General features: G+C 55.6%; 1 protein-coding gene across 2 annotated transcripts in view; it reads left to right on the forward strand.

Moving 5' to 3' along the window:
- Positions 1–1,451: 1,451 nt before the first annotated feature.
- The window catches only part of FBLN2 (fibulin 2), an 88,577-nt gene continuing 68,498 nt past the window's right edge, over positions 1,452–21,530 (forward strand). The window contains exon 1 of one of the 2 annotated variants that reach the window (XM_003826237.5): positions 1,452–1,591. The gene's annotated coding sequence lies outside the window, so the exon portion shown is untranslated. The remainder of the gene's footprint in view (positions 1,592–21,530) is intronic. The other variant, XM_003826238.5, reaches the window with a different exon arrangement.

A 21,530-nucleotide genomic window follows, 5' to 3' on the forward strand; every position in this document is an offset into this window, starting at 1 on the left:
ACGATCCCATTATAATCGAGGAGCATCTGTACTTTCGGTTTGGCTCATTTCGGTTCATTTGATCTTTCCAATAACATTATAAGATAGGCTTTGATGTCGTTATGTTCATTTTACAGTTGAGGAAATAAAGCCCAGAGAGGTGAAGTAACTTGCCCAAGGTCACACAGCTGGTGTGTGGTGACTTTCTTAATGACCAGGTGATCCTACCTATAGTCATTTATAAATGAATAAGAGAAATCAGTCAGTGACAAGTACTGTAATAAGAGTGCGGCCGAGTCCCAGGGTGGAGAGTGGTAGTTGCTACCTCTGCTGGGGTCTCAGGGAGGGCTTCTCTGGGGGTGGTGGGATTTCAGCTGCATCTTAATGCAGGGATGAGTCAGCCACGGTGGATCTGGGGAAGAGCATCCCAGGCAGAGGGAACAGCAATGGCAAAGGCCCTGAGGGAACAACAAGCACAGAGCTCCAATGGGGAAACGGGCCCAGAGGGAAGGCACCTGCCTGGGGTTAGACAGAAGTTGGGGCAGGCCAGGCCCAGGCTGCCAGCTCAGGCTTTGGCCCCTCCATCCGCTCCTGGCTCCTCTGTGGGTGGCCCCATCTAAGCCAATGGGCCCTTCCTGGCTCCACCTCCTCTCTGCTGTGCGGCCCTGGGCAGGCAGCTGCCCTGCCCTGTGCCTTTGCTCTTGGCTGCCTCACCCCTGTCCTGGGCTGCAGGGAGACCCCTGGGGGTGGGGGCGGGCACACTTTGGGCCCATGGCTGCTGCTCAGATGTGAGGTGGTGACCACCAGGCCATATGTCTCTGGACAGGGATGGGAGAGACTCAGAGAGACCAAGAGATAAAGTCAGAGGGAGATGCAGAGACCAAGAGGGACAGACAGAGAGATGACATTAGATCAGAGATGGAGACCCCGAAAGAGACCCAGAAAGGGATCGGTGTGGGCTGGGGGAAGAGACACCCCGGGGGTCACACAGTGGTCACAGGCATCCGAGCTGGGCTGAGGAAAAGGACAAACTGAACCTGTTCCAAAGCTGGGGGCTCAGTACCGCCTGCCCAGGCACGTGCAGCAGCAGTGGGGCTGCAGCCAGGCCCCCAGGGTAGGAAGCAAGGCGGGTGGGAGGCAGGGCCTGGCCTCTGGGCAGTTTTGTAGCCGGGCCCCTCAGGCCCTCACAATGTGCCCAAGGCTGCTGGGCCCATCTTCCAGGGGTGATCACTGAGGTTCAGGCTGGCTGAGGCGGCCGGACCCCAACCCCTGGCCCTGCCCTGTGGGCAGCAGTGCCAGGTCTGGCACTCAGAGGTTAGGCCGGGCGCAGGGAGGGTGCGGGCTCCGCAGCGAGCGCGCCGGGCGGCCTCTAGGAGCCGGGTCAGCGAGTCTGGGCTCTGAGCGAGCCGCGCCGGCCCGGCCCCCTCTCCGGCGGGCGGCCGAGACCCCGCCCCGGAGGCGGAGGCGGAGTCAGGGGAGGGGGCCGGCCGGCTGGTCCCGCCTCTCGCGCCTCCGCCCCGCCCCGCGCGCACACAGCCAGGGGCCGCCCGGGCTCTCGACGCGCCGACGGCCGGGCGGACGGACGGACGGACGCCGAGCGCAGTGCCCCGCGGTGAGTGCACGCGGCCCCTCCCGCCCGGACTCATCCCCGTCGGTCCGCGCCTCACAGCTCAGGACTCGGGGGCGCTCGGACGCACCGACGGCTCGGCGGACCCTCGGACGCGCCTCGCGGGCTGCCCGCGCCTCCACCCGCGCCGCCGGTCCTACCGGGTCTCGCTCTCCCGGTCCCAGCGCCGGGACGGCCCGCGAGCGCCGCGACCCAGTGTACAGATGCGGGCACAGAGGCCGGCGCGGGGTGGGGACCAGGGGTCCGCGGGCGGGTTCCCCCACCCCAGGTCCGCAGCTTCCTCCGCTCTGGGTTTCACTTCTCCCCCCTGGGCCAGCTCCCACCAGTCATCCCCTCTGGTCCCACTGCCCACCCCTACCCCGACCGCAGGACCCTGCCTCCCCTCCATTCCAGAGGGCCGGGTCAACACCCTCGGGGAAAGAAGACTAGAGTCCCTGGTCTAACACTACCCCCTCCATCACCCCCAAGTCACACTCACCGCCACACACGCACTCACACCAGCAGAAGTTTCTGCACGCTCTGCATTGGCGCACCCACCCTCCCTGTCACCACATCCTCCCTCTCCCAGCCCCATGCTCACCCCGCCAGCTCCCCCAGGCCAGAATCTCTTACACTCATCTCACGTCCCCTTAGCACACAATGCTCCACACACACACGCCTTGCACATTGGCACCCCTCCGAGGCATGCCTCTAGCAGACAGTTGTGTCTCTGATAAACACATGTGCCCTTACTGCCCTCTGACACGCACACACGTCCGCCACACAGGGGTAGCTATCACATGCATATCTCCATCATATGTATCACACATGTGTCTCTCACATGCGTGTGCTCCTCAAATACCTGGAATCACAAACACTGGGAGTGCCACACACTGTGAGTCTCACATACGAGTCACAGACCCCCACGACTTCACAGTCCCAGCCCCCCTGGCACTCCATGGGCAGTCCTCCCCTGTCCTAGGGGGTGGGGAGCCGATGTTGGAGGAGGGAGGTGGTTCCTCCTGACAGAGAGGCTGCTTACCATGGGACCTGGGTGGCTGTGGGGAGCATGGGGGTGGCTCAGCCTCAGGCTGGGCCTGACTCCTCACCTCCGTGCATCCTCTCTCCCTTCCCCTGCTCCAGTCTCCGAAATAGGGGTGCCCTTCCTCCCTTTTTTGCTGCCACAAGGAGTTGCCCATATCAGCTTTGCAGTGACCACTTGGGCCAGTCCCAAGCAGGCCTGAGCCAGCAGGCGTCCCCTGACAGGCCAAAAAGAGAAAAAGGGAAGTCAAACAGGATGGTTTGGGTGCTTGTGTCTACCCTGATGCCCCTGAGATGCTGGTCTGGGCCCTCGCGGAGGGAGCCCTGATGAATTGGGTGGCAGCTGAGAAGTGTTCCCTCAGCCTGGCATGGATTGGGAGCTGGTGTGTGTTTGTGGCTGATCGGGGCTCTGGGCCTTAACTTCCCCATATGCCAAATGGGGTGAAGACTCCCCAGCAGGAGGAAGAGAGGGAGGGGGAGCTACTCCCCTGGGGTGCACCCTTGACTTCCCGCCCTCCCCTCCTGCAGCTGAGCTGTGTGATGGGGGTGAGCAGGGGATGAAGTCAAAGAATCTTATTCCGGAGGCACAAACCTGCCAGCCCCGGCTGTGGCTGGCCCTGCATGTTTTGTTTGGCTCTCACCATGTTATTATTATTTTAAAAAATTAATTAGCTGCCAGCATTTACAAATTGGCAGTTTTCACGTAAAAGTCCGGATTTCCGTCTTCTCTTGAAAAATCACAAGGTCTGGTAGTTCAGGATCTGCATCTCCTGGCTGGTGCTGCCCACCCCCAACCGAGGGGATGGGGCAGGGGCGCTGTTTGGTCCCCGTCCCCACCTGGCCCTCTCATGCCTTCTCAGCTCCTGCCTGGCCTGCGTGGCCTTTGTGCGGCTGTGACTGCTGCATGCATTGGGCTGATTTTGCTCCATTGCCCGCCTCAAGCATAGGCCCAGGCTGGTCCTCCATGCATGGCTGGGGAAGCCCTGGGCGGGCCTCCTACCCTTCGAGGCCTTAGTCGTTGAAGCAATGAGTGGCGCCCAGGGCCCTGGGCCACAGGGCATCTTTGTGGTGGTGGCAGACACTTCCTGCTAGGCTGTGGGGGACGGTGGTATGGGGACCCCGTGAAGCAAGAGCTCATGCCAGAGAGCATTCTCCGAGGCAGGCTTTATTCATCACTTTTCTTCCCAGATCCTGCCACCCCTCCTGCAGGGTGGAACTCTTGCACCTATTTAAGAGACGGGGAAGGGGAGGTAGAGAAAGGGCCTCCCAGCAGGCAAGGGGGAGAGCTGGGGTTCAGCCCAGGATCTTTTCCCTCCAAAGCAAAGCTCTTTGCCCCTCTTACTGAGCCACTAGTGGGAGGACTTGGTCTCCTTGGCCGTGGGGGGAGTGCCCTGAGCCCATCCACACCTGACACTCAATAGGTGCTTCGTAAATGCTTGGGGCATGCTGATGGTAAGTGAAACTGGGTTCTCTGCAGCAAATTCGGGCCTAAGGTGAAGATTGCACAGCCACTTGACCTCCATCTCTTGACCTCATGATCCGCCCGCCTCAGTCTCCCAAAGTGCTGGGATTACAGGTGTGAGCCACCGTGCCCGGCCCCTCCTTTTTTTTTTTTTTTTGTAAAGACAGGATCTCGTCCTCTCTCTCAGGCTGGAGTGCAGTGGTGTGATCACAGCTCACTGCAGCCTCAAACTCCTGGGCTCAAGTGATCCTCCAGCCTCAGCCTCCCAAGTAGTTGGGACTACAGGCGCACACCAGCCAGCTAATTTTCTATTTTTTGTAGAGATGAGGTTTCACTTTGTTACTCAGGCTGATCTTGAACTCTTGGCCTCAAGTGATCCTCACTCACAGCAGGTGCAGGTGATTGGGTGTGATGAGGAGCTGCTGGTGGATTCTGGTTTGGGGAGGGGTGGAGTCTAATTGAGATCCTAAAGGTCCCTTCCCCTACACTGCTGCTGGCAGGGAGCAGGCTGGAGGGCAGCTGTGGGGATCCATGCAGCAGCATCCAGGTGAGAGAAGTTGGGGCTTGGATTAGGGCGGTGGCAGCATTGGAGGTGAGAGTGGTCAGATTTGGACTGACTTTGCAGGTGGGGCTGCCAGGATTTCTTGATGGATTGGAAGTGGAGTGAGTGAAAGGGGAGGCCAGGGTGAGGCTGGCTGTCCTGCCCCGTGGTGGACGTAAACACCATGCATGGCTTCTGGTCCTTAGCAGCCCTCTGTCATCCAGTTTCCTTCCCCAGGTCCCCGAGTGTGGGCGGTGCAGGTGTCCGTGTGGCTGCAGGCAGCTCTGCCTCCAGGGCTCCTTCTGAATGCTGGGGCTGCAGAGGTCTACCCTCCCAATAGACCAGACAGAGGCGCTGCTCCTGTATGCTGCAGGGGCAAAGGGGACCACAGGGCTGTGCCTCCAGCCAGGCATTATAGGGTGATGGGAGCAGGGGGTTTGTGGCTTCACCTCAGGAGGGCCGGGAGCCGTGACTGGGTGTTGTGTGGGGGCGGCCAGGGAGGGGCTCCCTGGAGTTGGCGTTCCTGCTTTAGCAGCTCTATGAAACCCTTTGCCAGGGAGTGTGCCCAGGGCCTTGGATTCTCTTCATCACCCCACAGTGCTGGCAGTAGCCTCTGGTGTGGGCCAACGTTGTGCCAGGGGCTGGTGTACAGAGGAGCGGAACACAGGGCCCCTTTTAAGGTCATCCCCAGGGGTGCCTGCATGGGTTGCTCTGAAATGCTTTGTCGGGGCCATCCTGGAGGAGAACGCTGAAGCCATGGGAACTGAGGAGGCATCTAGCTGAGCCTGGGTGGTCAGGGAGGGCTTCCTGGAGGTGGTGCAGGCACTGTGATATGAAGGTAGAGGGGTGAGGGGCACCTGGGGACAGGAGAAAGCCTGGCTTCTTTCAGAGTGGGGGCTTGGAGGAAGAGTGGGAAGTAAGGCTGGCAAGGCCAACTAGACCCTGAAAACGGAGGCCCTCCAGTCCTGGTCTGCGAGCGAGCAACAGGCAGCCTCAGGGCGTTCCGAGCAGAGGAGGCGCGGCCAGACTGTGAGGTTGAAGGGTCCCTCTGCAGCCCAGCTGTAGGGGTGGGCCTGGAGAGGACAAGGCGGCAGGTGGGAGGCCTGTGAGAGTGACAGGGCCGGGAAACTGAGGCGCAGAGTGGGGCGTGCTTGCCTGCAGTCACATAGCGACTGAGGAGGAAGAGCTGGGACGGGAGCCAGCTCTGTCCACCTCCAGGTCCTGCCTGGCGAGCTGCCCTCGCGTACGGGGCACCACTGCACGCCCACACCACAAACTCGCCTCATCTGGGCACGTCCTTTCCCAGGGCCCCTCGTGGGTCAAGCCGTGCGTCATTTTGTGCCATTGTCTTCAGTTATTGGAATTTGGAAACGTTGCAGAAATGCCTCTCTCTCCCCTCATATATGGAGATTGTTGCAAAGCAAGTGCTGGTTTGGGGAAAGGTTATTTCCTTCCTCGAGGGTGGGGAGCCTGGCTTTCCTGAGAGGGGCTGTATTGTAGGCGGCCAGTGCGTCCCGCCCAGGTCTGTGTGCTGGTGAGGAAGTGGTGCCACCCACCTGCGCCGGGCCAGGGATGTGGAGGGGAGCACCCATGTGCTCAGGCAGAACCTGCCGGTCCCAGGTCTCACACCTTGTCGGGCTTCTGGTTGCTCATCTGTGAATCGGGGGCGCCCCCCTGGCTATGCTGACATTGTTGCCCAGGAAGAGCCTGAAACGGGAGGAGGGCTCTGAAGTGTGATGAGGCCCAGCTGGGCGCATGGGGAGCACCGTGGGAGTTGAGCGTTGCCTGGGCCTGAGCCCCCGGAGCCTGCATCATGAGGGATTTGTCTCCTATCCTTAGCTTCTCAATCTGGAAAATGGGCCTGGTGGTAGGGGCCCCCAGTAGGGTTGGTGTGAAGGCTGAAGGATGAATGGAGAGCCCCAGGCCCACTCTGGGGAGGCAGACAGTGCTGCTGGCCGTAGCTGGTTCTTGAGTGTGGCTGAGTGCAGCCACCCGTGTCTCCCGTGGCTTCTGTCTTCTGGCCACGGAGACACCATCATCTGTGTCGGGGCCAGCCCTTGGGCTTGTGATCGGGGTACCCCAGTGCTTGATAAGCCTCCCAGAGTTCTTCCCTCCTTAGCCTGGGACCCCCATCCTGGCCCTGAATTCCCAGCCCCAACCTTGGTCCCAAGTTGAGCTTTTAGATGATCCAGAAAGTTCTGTTCTTCTTAGAGTCTCTTCAAAATGAAAACACATCGTCAAAAAACATTGATGAGCACGCATGCGCGTGCCCACACACACGTTCTCTCTTTCTCTCTGTCTCTTGTCTGTCTCTGAAGATCTCGCTCATCACTGTGGTTTCTTAGATATCTTCCCTAGTCCTTGGAGCAGAGACACTCACTATCCTCGTGGTGGTTGGTGTTGGCTGAGCATCTCAATGTCCTCCCTCATCTCTGCTCCCCTGCATGGCTGTGGAAACAAATTAATTTCACCGTTTTGGCCCATGGGCATCCCAGGGGCCCTGATGGCTGTTGTCTGATTATGGGGCTGGTAGAGGCAGAGGGCTTCTACGGGGACCTGTGCACTTTCTTGGGGAATAAGCCAGAGGGTGTCAGCTTCCTTTCTGACAGAGTGAGGATGAGTTTCACCACCGTGTTTTCGGCTGCATCCTCCTACCTCCTGTCCTTGACATCATACTTAATAACTTAATGTTATTTTAAAAAATCCCTTCCCTGTTTTGCTTATATTTACTTTTTTTTTTTTTTTTTTAAATACTGAATTTCACTCTGTCACCCAGGCTGGAGTGCAGTGGTGCTATTCCGGCTCACTGCAACCTCTGCCTCCCAGGTTCCAGTGATTTTCCTGCCTCAGCCTCCTGAGTAGCTGGGACTACAGGTGCATGCCACCACACTGGGTTAATTTTGTATTTTTAGTAGAGATGGGGTTTCACCATGTTGGCCAGGCTGGTCTCAAACTCCTGACCTCAGGTGATCCACCAGTCTTGGCCTCCCAAAGTGCTGGGATTACAGGCGTGAGCCACTGCGCCTGGCTGCTTATACTTACTTTTAAAGGAAACCTTTGATCACAACTGTAGACAGAAATCAGGATCACTTGTCCTAAACCAGCAATACCCATAAAAATAAATATAGCACGAAAAATACAGTGCTTAGCACCTTAGCCACCTTGTATGCCCTGCCACAGCCTTGAGCCCGAGTGAGTGTTCCCTGGTTTTTTTTAATTTATTTTTATTTTTATTTATTTATTTATTTTTTGAGATGGAGTCTCGCTATGTTGCCCAGGCTGGAGTGCAGTGGCGCCATCTCGGCTCACTGCAAGCTCCGCCTCCCAGGTTCACACCATTCTCCTGCCTCAGCCTCCCGAGTAGCTGGGACTACAGGCGCCCGCCACCATGCCTGGCTAATTTTTTGTATTTTTAGTAGAGAGGGAGTTTCACCGTGTTAGCCAGGATGGTCTCGATCTCCTGACCTCATGATCCACCCGCCTTGGCCTCTCAAAGTGCTGGGATTACGGGCGTGAGCCACTGTGCCCAGCACCCTGGTTTTTAAAAAGAATGGTTGGCAAGCGTCTGAGAGGTGTGGGAGGCACACCCGTGCTGCCCAGAGACGGTCTCCAATAGCCAGATTGGTTCAGAGGGATTCGCGGGGACATTTCCTCACAAGATCACCGAGCGTTGGTGCTTGTCCCTGAAATCAGCTGTCCCTGCACAGTCATCTCTATCCCTGCCCGGGAAGTCCCCTGTGGTGGGGGCATCACATACCTCACATCTCCTGGGGCTGCCTTGGCATGTTTCGTGCTAGGCTGGGGTTGATGGAGGAGGCCCCAGCCCTCTAGCAGGAATGTCTTCTCTGAGACCAAGTGTCTGGCTCTCAGGGAGTGGCCATGTCCTCTGTGCCCCCAGCTCCGTGCCCTAAGACTGTCCTGGCGGGTTCCGGCTGCTATAACAAATGTCACAGATGAGTCGGGGAGGAGATTGAAGATGGACATTTATTTCTCAGTTGTGGAGGCTGGAAGTCTAAGCCCTAGATTTCGTTCCTGGTGAGAGTTTTCTTCCCGGCATGCACGTGGCTGCCTTCTTGCTGTGTCCTCACAAGGTGGGGGGTGGGAAGCGGCGGAGGGAGAGAGAGACAGAAGGGAAGAGAGGGAGGGAGGGAGGGAGAGCTAGTGAGCTCTGGTCTTTCTTTCTGTAAGGACACTAATCCACACATGGGGGCTCCACCCATGTAACCTCATCTAAACCTCCTAATGGGGGGCCCCACCCCCTGATACCATCCCACTGGGGTCAGGGCTTTCACATAGGAATGTGGGGAGGACACAGATGTTCAGCCTGTAACAGACTGGTTTAATGAACTGCTGAGGATGGAAACACTGTAACACCAGCTGCTGGTCCCTGTGTGACCCCAAGGCAGGGTGTGGTGGGGAGGCCATGGCTTCCTGTGCATGGGATGGGAGGAGTGACCCCTCTTTGGCCCTAGACATTGGGGTTCCCAGGGTCTGGTTGGGCATCAGCACATGACACTGTAGCCCACCTGTGACCTGGGCTTGGTCCCCCACAGTGACTTCGGAAGTTGGCCTGCCCATTGCTGGAAGCAGGGGCCCCTTTGCACAGGCTTCTCTGTGTCTGAGGCTATTCAGGAGACGTAGGGGCCCCACTACATCCTCATGGAAGGACTAGTGATCCGTCAGCCCTGGGTCAAGTTGCAGCCACCAGGACCCCCTCACGCCCCATCTTTCTTTTGTCTCTGCCTTTCTCTGTGAGCCTGGTTGATTCTCTCGAAATGATGCCCGCCACATGGCAGGAAATGTGCCCACCTTCAGAACTTGCTGTTTCTTCCCCTGCAGGTGGTCTGTGCTTTCTTTTATTTCCACTTCAAGAGCTCAGGGAGGAGCTGTGACCAGCCCAGCCTGGGAAGAACATCTGCCCTGGGCCAGTCAGCTGTGGCTGGGGAGGGTCAGGAGGTCATGCGTTGATGTGGCCCCAGGCGCATGTCTGGAGCCATTCCCTGAGCCTGGGGACTGAGCAAGGCAGCCTGCTGCCCTAGGAGGGGTCTAGTCTACCGCAGGGACACATAACCCCAGCAACTCAGACATTTTGGGGTTAAGTCAGCCATGAATACAAGAAGGTGGTTCTTCTTTCTTTGTTTTCACAAATGTCAGGATAATTTTGGTTACAGGTGATAGAAAGTACAATTTCAGCAAAAAAGTCATGGAACTAAAAAAGTACAGGGTGTAGCTTCAGGCATGGCTGTATCCAGGGCCTCTGCAGATGCCATCAGGACCGGGTCTCCGTCTCTTGCTCTGCTGTTCTCCGTGTTCCATACTCCCAGGCAGGCTCTGCCGTGTGGTGGTCAGGTGCCCCAGCAGCTCCAGGCTCACCCTCGAGCTCAGAAGCTCTGGAGCAAGGCAGCCTCCTCCCAGGAGCATCAGCATGGGCCATGTGACTGGGTCGTGTGACTGCTCTGACCTGTCACTGTGGATGGGGCAGGGACTCCTCTCATTGGCCATCCAGCAGTCCACGTAGCCTGAAGTGTGAAGGGGGGTTCCCCAGAGGAAAAAGGCTGCAGTGATTAGACCCACTGTGCAGACGAAAGCATTGCTGCTCAGAGGGTCACATGCTCCGAGGTGCCCAGCAGCCTAGTGGCAGGGCTAGGTTCAAATTTGAGCTTTGATCTCTGGGAGTCCAGAGCTTGGTCCTGCTGGCTGTCTCCCTTGGCTTTGGCAGCAGGGGCTGACTGCCTTGGGGGCCTCCAAGGCTCTTGAGCCCAACGGTTATACCACAGACTGGGCCAGACCCCGCTGTTGGTTGTACACTGGCCGCCTCACTGGCAGCCCTGAGAAATTCCTAAATTTCAGGGCCGTGCAAATAAATTGGGCACAGCAAAGGCCTGAGGGAGTCGCAGAGAGACTGGGCTGCCCGCTCCCCTGGCTGCTGCCTCATTCCAGATGCTGTGGTGGCCAAGGGAGCCTGGTTCTGCCGTAGGCCGGCCCCGCCTGCCTGTCTCCATCGCTGTCTGTCTCTGGCTGTCTGCTTGGCTTTCGGTCTGTGCTTCTCTCCATCTCTGTCTTGGTCTCTTTCTGTCTCACTAATGGATCTCTTTCCTTGTCTCTGTCAGTCTCTGTGTCTCTCTCTGCCTGTCTTTTGCTGGCACCACTCCCCCCACCCCGCCACCCAAGTCTAGGATCTCAGCCCTTTGTGAGACTAAAAGGCGGACACAGGAGTGAAAGTGCCTCTGTATGAAAGGTGGACACGTACCTTGGTTGTTTAGGTCACTTAGCCAGTGACTAGCCAGGTGACTTCAGGGAAGCCTTTTCTGTTTCTGAAGGCCCTTCTGGGATACTCACATTCATAATTCATCCCATCCTCTCTGCCAGCCCTGTGCTCGGGCCATACGGATTAATTAATCTACCCCTCTCCACTCACCCACCCATCCATATACCCACACACCCATCCATCCACCCGCCCACCCACCCATCTGTTCACCCATCCACCCACCTACCTACTTTTTTAGCCACGCATCCATTCACTCGTCCATCCATCCATCCATCCATCCACCCATCCACCCATCCACCCACCCACTTACCTACCTACCCATTCATCCATCTACCTACTTATCCCACCCTCAGGGCTTGGCTTTAAAGCATGGGGTGGGATTTGGGTGTTCAGGGTTCTAGGAGAGTTTCAGGAGAGAGGGCATCGCAGGTTGAGCTAATGATGAGAGAAAGATAAGGGGTTGGGAACTAGAGAGAGTTTTCCAGTTTAGCAGGAGTTGGGTTTGTGAAGGACAACAGAGGGGGATGGGTTAGGAAAGCTAGGTGGGGTTAGTTGGTGAAGGGCTTTGAATGTCTCCGTTAGGAGTTTTTTCTTTATCCTTGGGCCACAGGACTTCAGCCAGGGGTCTGTGAGTGGACTGCAGGGAGTCTATGAAACTCCCTCACATAGCAGTTTTAGGTATGTGCCCATATGTCTGTTAAGGCTCTTGGTTGCAAGGGACAGAAAACCTGGTCCAAGTTAGGTTAATCAAAAGGGGTTCATGTCATTGTGAAGTTCAGTTTTTCAGTTAGCTTCAGGCATGGCTGGATCCAGGTGCCAGGCAGCTATCACTATGACCCTGTTTCTCTTTCTTGGATTTCTTGGCTTTTGTGTGTTTTATGAGCAGGTGCCAGCCTCTGATGGTCTCCACTTGATGACAAGATGGCTTCAGGTACCCTTGATGTTAAATCATCTTAGTCTAATACAGTAGGAAAGAGAGAAGCTGTTTGCCCAGTGTTTTACCTGAGGTGGGTCTTATAGTCTCTAATTGTCCTGGTGTCCATCTCTGAGTCAGGTGCTGTTGCAAGGGGAATGGGAAGTGCTGATTGGAGCTCCAGCAGGGTGATAGGGCCACAGAACGAAATCTAGGGGCTGTTCTTGGAAAGAGGCTGAATATGTGCCAGGTGGTCAGAAACCACCCAGTGTCGCTGCAGAGCTTGGTTCATTATGTGCTTTTTTTGGTGGAGCTGGGTGTGTATTATCCATAGCTTTTTGCACATTCTCCAGGGGCCCAGAGCTGATGGAGAACCATTCAGGGTTTGGAGCAGGGATGAGAGGTGATGAGCAGTCCCTGGATGCAGGATCTCGGTCCAGGAGCAGACCATGTGGAGCATGCCTGGGGATTAGGACTCCCCCCGCCCCAGGCGGGGCATGGGTGTGCCTCCTTCTAGGGTCGGGTGGAGGGTGTGTGGAGCGCCAGGTGGGGAGGGCGGTGATCTCAGCCTTGGCCATGGGCAGCCTCATTTCTCATCGCTCCCACCCTGGGAGTGTTTCCTCTTTGCAGAGGAGTAACTTGTGGGGAAGGAAAATACCAGCTCCCTTCAATGCCAAAAGCAACATTTTCTTTTCTCAAAGGTTGATTAAAAGTCACGGACATTAATCTTTGTAATTTTTCACGTGCTTACGTTGGTAATGAGATTAGTGATTGTGTATGTAGGGTCAGCTCTTACCTAAAATTTAGGGAGCTTTTTATTCATTTCTTGTTTTTTCTTTTTTTTTTAGGGAGGAGAGGGAAGGGAGGGGAGAAAACCCTGGCTGTTCCACTTGAAAGATTATTTTTCCCAGGGTTTTCATGAGCTCACCCTGTTGAAGGAAGGCCCAGTGACCAGTGAGCGTGTGAGGAGCATGGGGCACCTGGTACCCTAAGCCCCACCTGCGGCCCACAGCTTGGTCTGTACTTCACGTGTAGGGCTTGCCCTGGACCTGCTGTCTCCCTCCTCCTCCTTGGGGTCTCACACCACCCACCTGTGTCATCAGCCTCACCTGTTCAACAGAAAGGACCACAGACCTCTCCTCATCCTCCTGGCCCGGTAGCCCTTTCCTTGCCGCCAAGCTTCTGGTCTTTTGCACATCGTGCTATTATTAAGACATTTGCCCACGAGGAAATGAAGGCAACTGTAGTTTTCAAGATTGAAGCCAACTTGATTACTTTGCTCTGATAATTTGTGAGTTTCGAATCATTTCCCTTCTTTCTGTTTCTCCTGCCAACACCTTCTCTGGCTTTTGTTTCCTTTTTCTGGATTACTGCAATGGTTCTTTTTTTATTTTCTTTAAAAAGTCTCTCTTTCTCTCTCTGTCTTTTAGATATGGGGTTTTGCTCTGTCACCCAGGCTGGAGTGCAGTGGTGTGATTATAGCTCAATGCAGCCTCCAACTCCTGGGCTCCAGTAATCCTCCCGCCTCAGCCTCCCAAGTAGCTAGATACAGAGTCTCTTTGAAGGGAAAAAAAACCAAACATACAAAAGAGTACCTAAAAGTCGGTGTAGGGTGGTAGAGGAAGTTCTTGGATAACCACCACCTGGGCAAAGCAAGAGGATACTGCCCGCCCCCATAGGTCCTCTGATTTCCCTTACTGGCCACTAGGCTTTGATGGTGACAACTCCTGCTTGACTTTCTAGTTCTGGTTCCTACATTTGCAGTCCCTAAATGATGTAGCTTAGATTTCACCAGGTTTTGTACTTTATGACTGGAATCTGTCCCAGATTTCTCGAAAGGGGTGTCTACAGTCTGTTCTTGAATTCCCAGTGTGCTGTGACCTAGTGGTGGCCCTGCCACCCTGTTGGGACAATGTCCACTAAATGTACCAGATGTTTTGCTGAGGTCCCTGGGCCCCGGATTCAGTGAGTGACTGATCGCCCTCTCCTTGGCATCTCTTCTTCCTTGATGTGTGTCTCCACCCCCCCGCCACCTCTATCATTTTTCTTTGTGCTGCTCACTTCCCAGCGACCACTCTCTTCCTCCTTCCCTGCATGCCGGCTGCAGTGTGTCAGGCTGGTTTCTGCCTCAGGGCTTTTGCACATACTGTTAGTGCTGCTTAGGATACCATTCCCCAGATCTTTGCATGGCCACCACATTTTTGCATGATATCAGCAAGTAGGTTGCCTCCTAGGCCTCCTCGTCTGACCATTCTTGCCAAAGGAGCATGCGGTCTGTCTCTGTCACAACGCCCTTATCTCTTCCCCCCATCAGAACATTGGCTGCATGCGGGTAGGACTTTCTTTCATCTTGTTGGCTGCCATATCCCAGCACCTGCAGTGGGCTGGCCGGTAGCAACTGTTTGATGAATAGCTGCAAACTAAAGGACTCTAGCTCAACTTTCTCGGCCAGACAGACCTGTTCAAATCCCCACACCTTTTACTACTTATGTGGCCTTGGACAGATCATTTACTCTGTCTGGGCCTCAGTTTCCTCATTTGTAGGTATTAAATGGTTAAGGAAAATAAATATCCCTGGAAGCTCACAGTCCAGTGATTGGCATTGTGTTGGCACTGAGGAAGTGATAGTTAGACACGAACTTGATTAACAGCTAAAATCCCTACTTGATGCTTTGTGCCAAGAGCAAGTTTATTTTTCCCAGTGAACTAGATGACTTCCTCTTATCAGAGAAGGAGCACCGGGTCACCCTCTAATTTCCCTTTTGGCTTTGGCTGCCAGGAAGCATACTGCTAAGGGGAGGTCTCAGGAGCAGCCCTTACTTCCTGTCCATCTTCAGTGCAGTTCTTCTTCCCTTTCTTCTCCCTGTTCTTTGGTTATTTACGTTTGGCTCTACAGTGCACATGTGTGATTATTGTCCTTTATTTTGGTAAAATATACGTAACATGAAGTTTACTTTTTTTTTTTTTTTTTTGTGACGGAGTCTTGCCGTGTCGCCCAGGCTGGAGTGCAGTGGAGCGATCTTGGCTCACTGCAACCTCCACCTCCTGGGTTCAAGCAATTCTCGTGCCTCAGCCTCCCAAGTAGCTGGAATTATAGGTATATGCCACCACACCTGGAAATTTTTGTATTTTTAATAGAGATGGCGTTTCACCATGTTGGCCAGGATGGCCTCTATCTCCTGACCTCGTGATCCACCTGCCTTGGCCTCCCAAAGTGCTGCTGTTGCAGGCCGCGCCCGGCTGCGATTTACCATTTTAACCTGCTTGAGTGCACAGTTCAGTGGCATCATGGAAGTTCACGTTGTGCAGCCGTTACCACTATCTATTTCCAGAACTTTTTCATTATCCTGAACAGAAACTCTGTCCCCATTAAGCAGGAACTCCTCCTGCTTCCCACCTCCAGCCCCTGCACCCACCATTCTACTTTCTGTCTCTGAATTTGATGACTGTAGATATCTCATAGAAGTGGAATCACACAGGATTTGTCCTTTGGTGTCTGGCTTATTCACCTAGCACAGTGTCCTCAGGGTTCATCTGTGTTGCAGCACAGGTCAGAATGCCCCTCCTTTCAAGGCTGATAATGTTGCATTGTATGGAATATTTTGTTGATCCATCCATCCATTGATGGTCACTTGGGTTGATCCGTGTGACTCGAGTCTATCATGAATAACACTGTAGTGAACTTGGATGCGCAAATATTATTTTTAAAAAATTACTTTCTGGGCCTCAGGTGGTCTCAGGCCCACTGATAAATTAAGGGTAGATTTTTGGACAGTTTCTAGGATCAGGCTGTCTTCCCTGCCTCTGCCTGGTGTGTGGCTGTGTGTCTGTGCTCAGTAAACTCCATGGCCACTGTGGGTGCCCACCCAGGTCTCTCACCTGGAGGTGCACATGTCTCCCAGCGGCCACAGGTGCTGGCTGCTGATGGCTCACACCTGTGCCTTCTCCAGCTGCCTGCCCTTTGCTGGCAGGTGTCACTTCCCCGTGAAGTGCCTGGGAGGTCACTCTCCATGGTCTTTGGCCAGTGACTGACATGCCTCTGAGTGGGATGCACCCGGGGTGCCCCCCACACTGCATGGCTTCTCGTGGGTCACTGGACTCCAGCTGAGATGCAGTCTTGCCCAGCTCCCCCTGGCTCTGCCTGCTTTCCTTTGCCCTTCTCCTGAGCGCTCTCCCCCAACAGACCATGCCCTCAAGCGTCCCTGCCTCGGACTCTGCTTCTGGGGAGCCCCGTCTAAGACAGTGCGCAGCTCACATATCCCTCTGAGCACTGTGGGTCTTGCATTACTGTGGGCGTTGGGTTGGATTCTGATGCAGCTGACCTACTGAGGCCAACTACACCATGTGGCTAGAGGTGGTCTCCTTGGAAGAGGGTGAGAACTCCCAGCATCTATCACATATAGAAGAGGCAGGTCCTAACCCAGGAAACCAAGCTATTCTGGAGGCGACCCTGGGGCGGGGTGGTTGGAGGGGCAGGAGCTCCCACCTTATCCAGGCCTCTCTCCTCCTGGTGTGGACAAGAGACGCTCAGGCCTTGGAGTGTTCAGGCTGGTAGAGATGACTCAGGAAGCCCAACGATGCCAATGGGAAGGGAGTGTGGATCCAAATTAGCCCAGGGAAGCCCTGTTGCTGAGCCCCACAGCTTCAGTGTCAAGTGTCCTGACATTAAATGTTATCATTTTAAACTAATTATCAATGAGTAATATTGGCAGCTAATTTAAAAAGCACCATGTGGGCCCCACAAACACATCTGTGTGTGAACAGGCTGGGTGGCTGGTTTGTGCCTGCTCTCTGCTTGGACTTGGGCCCGGGGGCAGCCGTGTGGGCACAGCCAGTGGGCCAGGTGGTACTGATTATGGGTTTCTTTGTCACTGTCTTGTCTGTGTCTTGTGTGTTTATTTCCCTGCTGCCATCCCCAGCAGTCCCAGTTTGCAAGTCCCAGTGTTTTGATATAGCTGCTTATTATTTTTTTAAAAGAGATCCCCTGCAAATATTTAAAAAATTTTAAAGCCATACTGGCGCCAACCTGAGACTTTGTTCTTATCTACAGTTGCCTCATCAAATGGAGGTTGCCCAGTTAAGTTGGAATTTCAGATAAGTGACAGATGTGTGCCAAATACTGTACAGGACATCCTTAAATGCTAGACAGTTCTCCATCATTTCTCTGAGATGCCTGTGCACATCCCAGATCTGTATTTGCTGGATCTCATCAGAGCCAGAAGGGTCAGAACTGGAGGTGGGAAGACCTTTCCTTCCTGATCCAGCGTCGTATCCTGTGGCCTGTGTGCTCACTAAGGTGGGACCCCCCCCTCCTTTCCACAGTGGCAGCACTGGGGATGTCCCCCCAGGTGGCCTTGACCTTCCAGTGTCCTTGCCAGCCCGGAGAGGTTTCATCTGGGGCCTGCTGTGGATGAATGTGAAGGTTAATTTATCAAAGGAGGCAGTGTCGCTTTACTATAGGATGCGTGTTTGTTTTTGTGGTAGGTTGGGGCCCAGCCCTATCAGGACAGCAGAGCGAGGAGCTTGTGGCCAGGTGAGAGAGGCAGCTGGGGCCTGAGCCGCATCCTGAGGCACTTCTGACTCTGATGTGCCGGAGCCCTCCCTCCCCATCCTGCCGGCCCCAGGTGCCTTGTGAGGAGTGGGCAGGTCTCTAGGAGACTCACACTGCGTGCTGAGTCACCGGTCCCTGCTGGACACTCCCTGGGGAGACCCTGGCTGAATGTCTCCCCGCCCCCACATTGCCCTGTGCACGTCCAAGTGATGGCCCTGAGTACGTAACCCCAGGTGTGAACCCTGCTGCCACTTTAGAATACCCTGGTCCCCCCACCCACAGCAGGGATTTGATCAACAAAGACCAAAGCTGTGATAGCCCCACCTGCCGCTGGTCCTGTCTGGAGCCTGCTCTTGTGTCTCCACTCCGGTGGCAAAGCCTTGCTCACCGTGCTGGATGCACTCCCAGATGCTAAGTGCTGAGTGCCACTTCATGGTGGCTTGACGTCCTCATTGTCACCTAAATGTCCATTGTCATTTTGGCTCTTCCTGTGAAGAATGGGCCGCCAAATACAGAGGAATGGCTAGGCACAGAGGCTCACGCTTGTGATCCCAGCACTTTGGGAGGCCGAGACAGGGTGATTGCTTGAGGCTAGGAGTTTGAGACCAGTCTGGGCAGCAGAGCAAGATCCTGTCTCCTGCCTATTTTTTAATGCCGTGATATATGTTACGCACATGATACGTAAAGCATTCATCTTTTAAAAATGCCAGCAGTTGCCAACCCTCACCCCTCCTAGGGTTGCAGCCTGAGGCCAGCCTAGACAGTGACTGGCCCGGTGGCCTCCACCTGCCAACCTTTCCTGTCCCCAGATGGCAGCCCGGTGACCACCAGGGGCCATATGGACCTGGTACAGATGTCTCTGAGTCGCACACTGGGCGTCAGAAGCACAGGGTCATGGAGTGCATGTGCTGAATTCTCACATGGGTACTGCCTTGCAAAGAGGCTGCTCCAGGTGACACTTCGGCCAGTGGCATAAGAATGATAATAATACCACTATCCTAGTGTTTGCCTTCCTGATGGGTGCAAGGGAGAGGCTGCAGTGGTTTTACTTTGTATCTTGTTGTTTCTTGCGTCCCCACCCGGGAGGGCTGGCTTGGTGCAGTGTGACTGCCTGGCTGGCCACCGCAGCCAGTCCCAGGGGCTTTGTTTGCTGGCCAGGCTCTGACTGCTGGGACTGTCCCCCCGCAGGGAGGTCAGGCCTCCTTCCCCACCCCATCTCCAGGGGCTTCTTTTTTCAGGTTGCTGAGGGGTGGGAGCTGTCTGCAGAAGCCGGGGTTGTGGGAAAACTCAGCTGGAGCTCCCAGGAGGGGCATGTTTGATTCTGTGACCCTGCAGTGTAGAGACTGTGCCCTCCTGCTTCTCTCTTGTACGAGTGTCCCCAGCCCTGCTTGCTTATCTCTGGCAATAGATAGGGAGCTCACTCCTTCCCAGCAGCCTGGTCAGTCCCTGCCCTGGAGGGAGCGTTCTCCACTTGGAGCTGACATCTGCCATCTCCTCCATGCCCCCACCTCCCGCCCCACACATACACGACCCATTGGAAGCAGCTGTGGAGATGTGAGGACAGTGAGGTCTGCTATTCTCCCAGGTGAGCCACCCCAAGGGGCCTGGGCCCCCTCACCACGTGGGCCACTCCCTCTCGACACATCCCAGATGGTCCTTTCCCCTCCTGAGTGGACATACAACCATCAGACAGCACCAGGATACTCTGAGCTGCATGCCTTTGGGGGGGCCCAGATGACTTGGGGAACCTGGGAGCTCACACCCCATGTGACATCTCAGGGTGGCCAGAGCTCTGTGGCTTGAAACAGGAGTTGGAAACCTGAATTTTTATGTGAACGTTTTCAATGTATGCATGCTGGTAACCAATTTAAAATGAGAAACCCACTGTGTGAGCCAAACGAAAGGCACTTATGGGCCAGATAATGCTGGTGGGCCCCCGACTATGACCTGAGGTATGGTGGAGCACGTTCACTGGGTGGATGCAGAACCAGGGCTCAGAGAGGGCCAGGGCCGTGCCTGGGGTTGCGCAGCAAATGTGGAAAATGCAGAGTCAGGCTTGGGCCTGATGTTCTTTATCATTGCCCTGGGCCTGGAGTGGGGAGATGGGCAAGCCCGAGGTTTGGGATTGCTTGAGCATGGACAGAATGTGATGCTGGGGGCCTGGGGGGCCAAGGGGCCAGCTCACCCTGGGGGCTGTGCCGGTGAGCAGAGCAAGGGGATGGACTTGGTGGACCGGGTGGTGGGGCAGGGTGGGCTGGGAAGGAAGTTCTTCTGGAAGAAGTTCTAGGACAGCCCTGTGCCCTGTGGCTGGGGTACTGTCCTCTCAGGACACAACGTTCATGCCTAGGTGTGTGATGCACCTGAAGGCAGGAGGGCAGGGAGCTTGGGTCTCAGTTCACCAAAGATTTCCTTTTGTTTTGAGACGGGGTCTCCCTCTGTTCCCCAGGATGGAGTGCAGTGGCACGATCTCGGCTCACTCCAACCTCCGCCTCCGGGGTTCAAGCAGTTCTCCTGCCTCATCCTCCTGAGTTGCTGGGATTACAGGCACACGCCATCATGCCTGGCTAATTTTTGTATTTCTGGTAGAGACAGGGTTTCACCACGTTGGCCAGGCTGGTCTCGAACTCCTGACCTCAAGTGATCCGCCTGTCTTGGCCTCCCAAAGTGCTGGGATTACAGGCGTGAGCCACCTCGCCTGGCCAAAGATTTCCTTTCTTAAAAGACACTGTCAGCTGGCACGGTGGCTCATGCCTGTAATCCCAGCACTGTAGGAGGCTGAGGCGGGAGGGTCGCTTGAGGTCAAGAGTTCAAGACCAACCTGGGCAACACAGTGAGACCCCTGTTAAAAAAAATTAGCTGGGTGTAGTGGTGTGCGCCTGTAGTTCCACCTACTGAGAAGGCTGAGGTGGGAAGATCGCTTGAGCTCGGGAGGTTGAGGCTGCGATGAGCTATGATCACACAACTGTGCTCTAGCCTGGACAACAGAGTAAGACCCTGTCTCTAAAAACAAACACAGAAAGAACTGTTGAGAGTGGACCTGAGGGCCTCTCCCTTGCAGTCTGGAGGGTCCTTGCTTTTGCTGACTGGGAGTAAAGGCCCTGATTCTCCCAGGGGCCCATTCCTAATGTCAGTGGCTTTACGGAGTCCTCCAGCTTCCTGAGGTGGCACCTCAGCGTGAGGGCAGGGGCGTCAGCCCTTGAGGCCCCAGAGGCTCCCTAGCACTCCACCGGCCCTGAGCCTGGTCTGGGCATGGGCTTCCATCTCCCTGCCTGTCCATGGCCCTCCACCGCAGCCTTCCCTGCCTCGGTCACACAACTCCCCCTTCCAGGCGCTCCTGGACTTCTGTCTTCTGTCCGCTGCATCCTATCCATCAGCAAATCCTGTGGGTCCTACCTTCAAAATAGATCCCCTGTGCCACCATCTCCTGCCTCTCTTCACTCACTGCCCTGGGCTCTCTCACCTGCTCCCTGCTGGCTCCCGTGTCTCAGCACAGTGGGCAGCTGGGTGGGTCCCTTGCACTGGAGAGTCCCAGGCTCTAGCGCTTGCAGGCACGCCCAGAGGCCCTCACAGCAGGCTGGAAGCCCATTGCTCCGCAGTTACCACCCGTGTGCTGATGTGGCTCAGCCCTGGGGGCCCTCTCTGTCCTTCACCTTCCTGCTGCTGGTCCGGCCTCAGCCCCTTGGCCCTGCCACTCCCTGCCTGACGCCCTCCTCAGAGAAGCCCTCCTCTTCCGCCGGACTGACACGGGCTCCCCTGACACTGCCACGTCCTCCTTCCGTCTCCTTGATTCCCTTCATTTATTTCATCATGGGGCTCATGCCTGCCTGGCGTTCAGTTCTCTGCAGATTTGCTCTTGGGTTTATTATCTGCCCCTCCACCCCTGAGGGGTGTCAGTGCTGTGAGGATGCTGGGAACCTGTCTTGCTGGCTGATAAACCCCTGGTTCCTAGAGGGGCTGGGTGCAGAGGAGGCGTTCCTTTAGAAATGGGGCAGGCCTGGGGACCACTGCTGTGGTAACGAGTCCTGCTGTCCCTCTGTCACTGCCCTATGGGGCTGCACTTTAGGCTGGGAGTCGGAGAAGGAGCTCTTGCCTGTGACTTTGGGGAGCACGCTGTCTATAAGAGGCAGGTACGGCCACTGGGTCACAAGTGGGGCTACAGGCACTGGGGA

The sequence above is a fragment of the Pan paniscus genome, chromosome 2, assembly GCF_029289425.2.
Source record: "Pan paniscus chromosome 2, NHGRI_mPanPan1-v2.0_pri, whole genome shotgun sequence".
Taxonomy (NCBI): domain Eukaryota; kingdom Metazoa; phylum Chordata; class Mammalia; order Primates; family Hominidae; genus Pan; species Pan paniscus.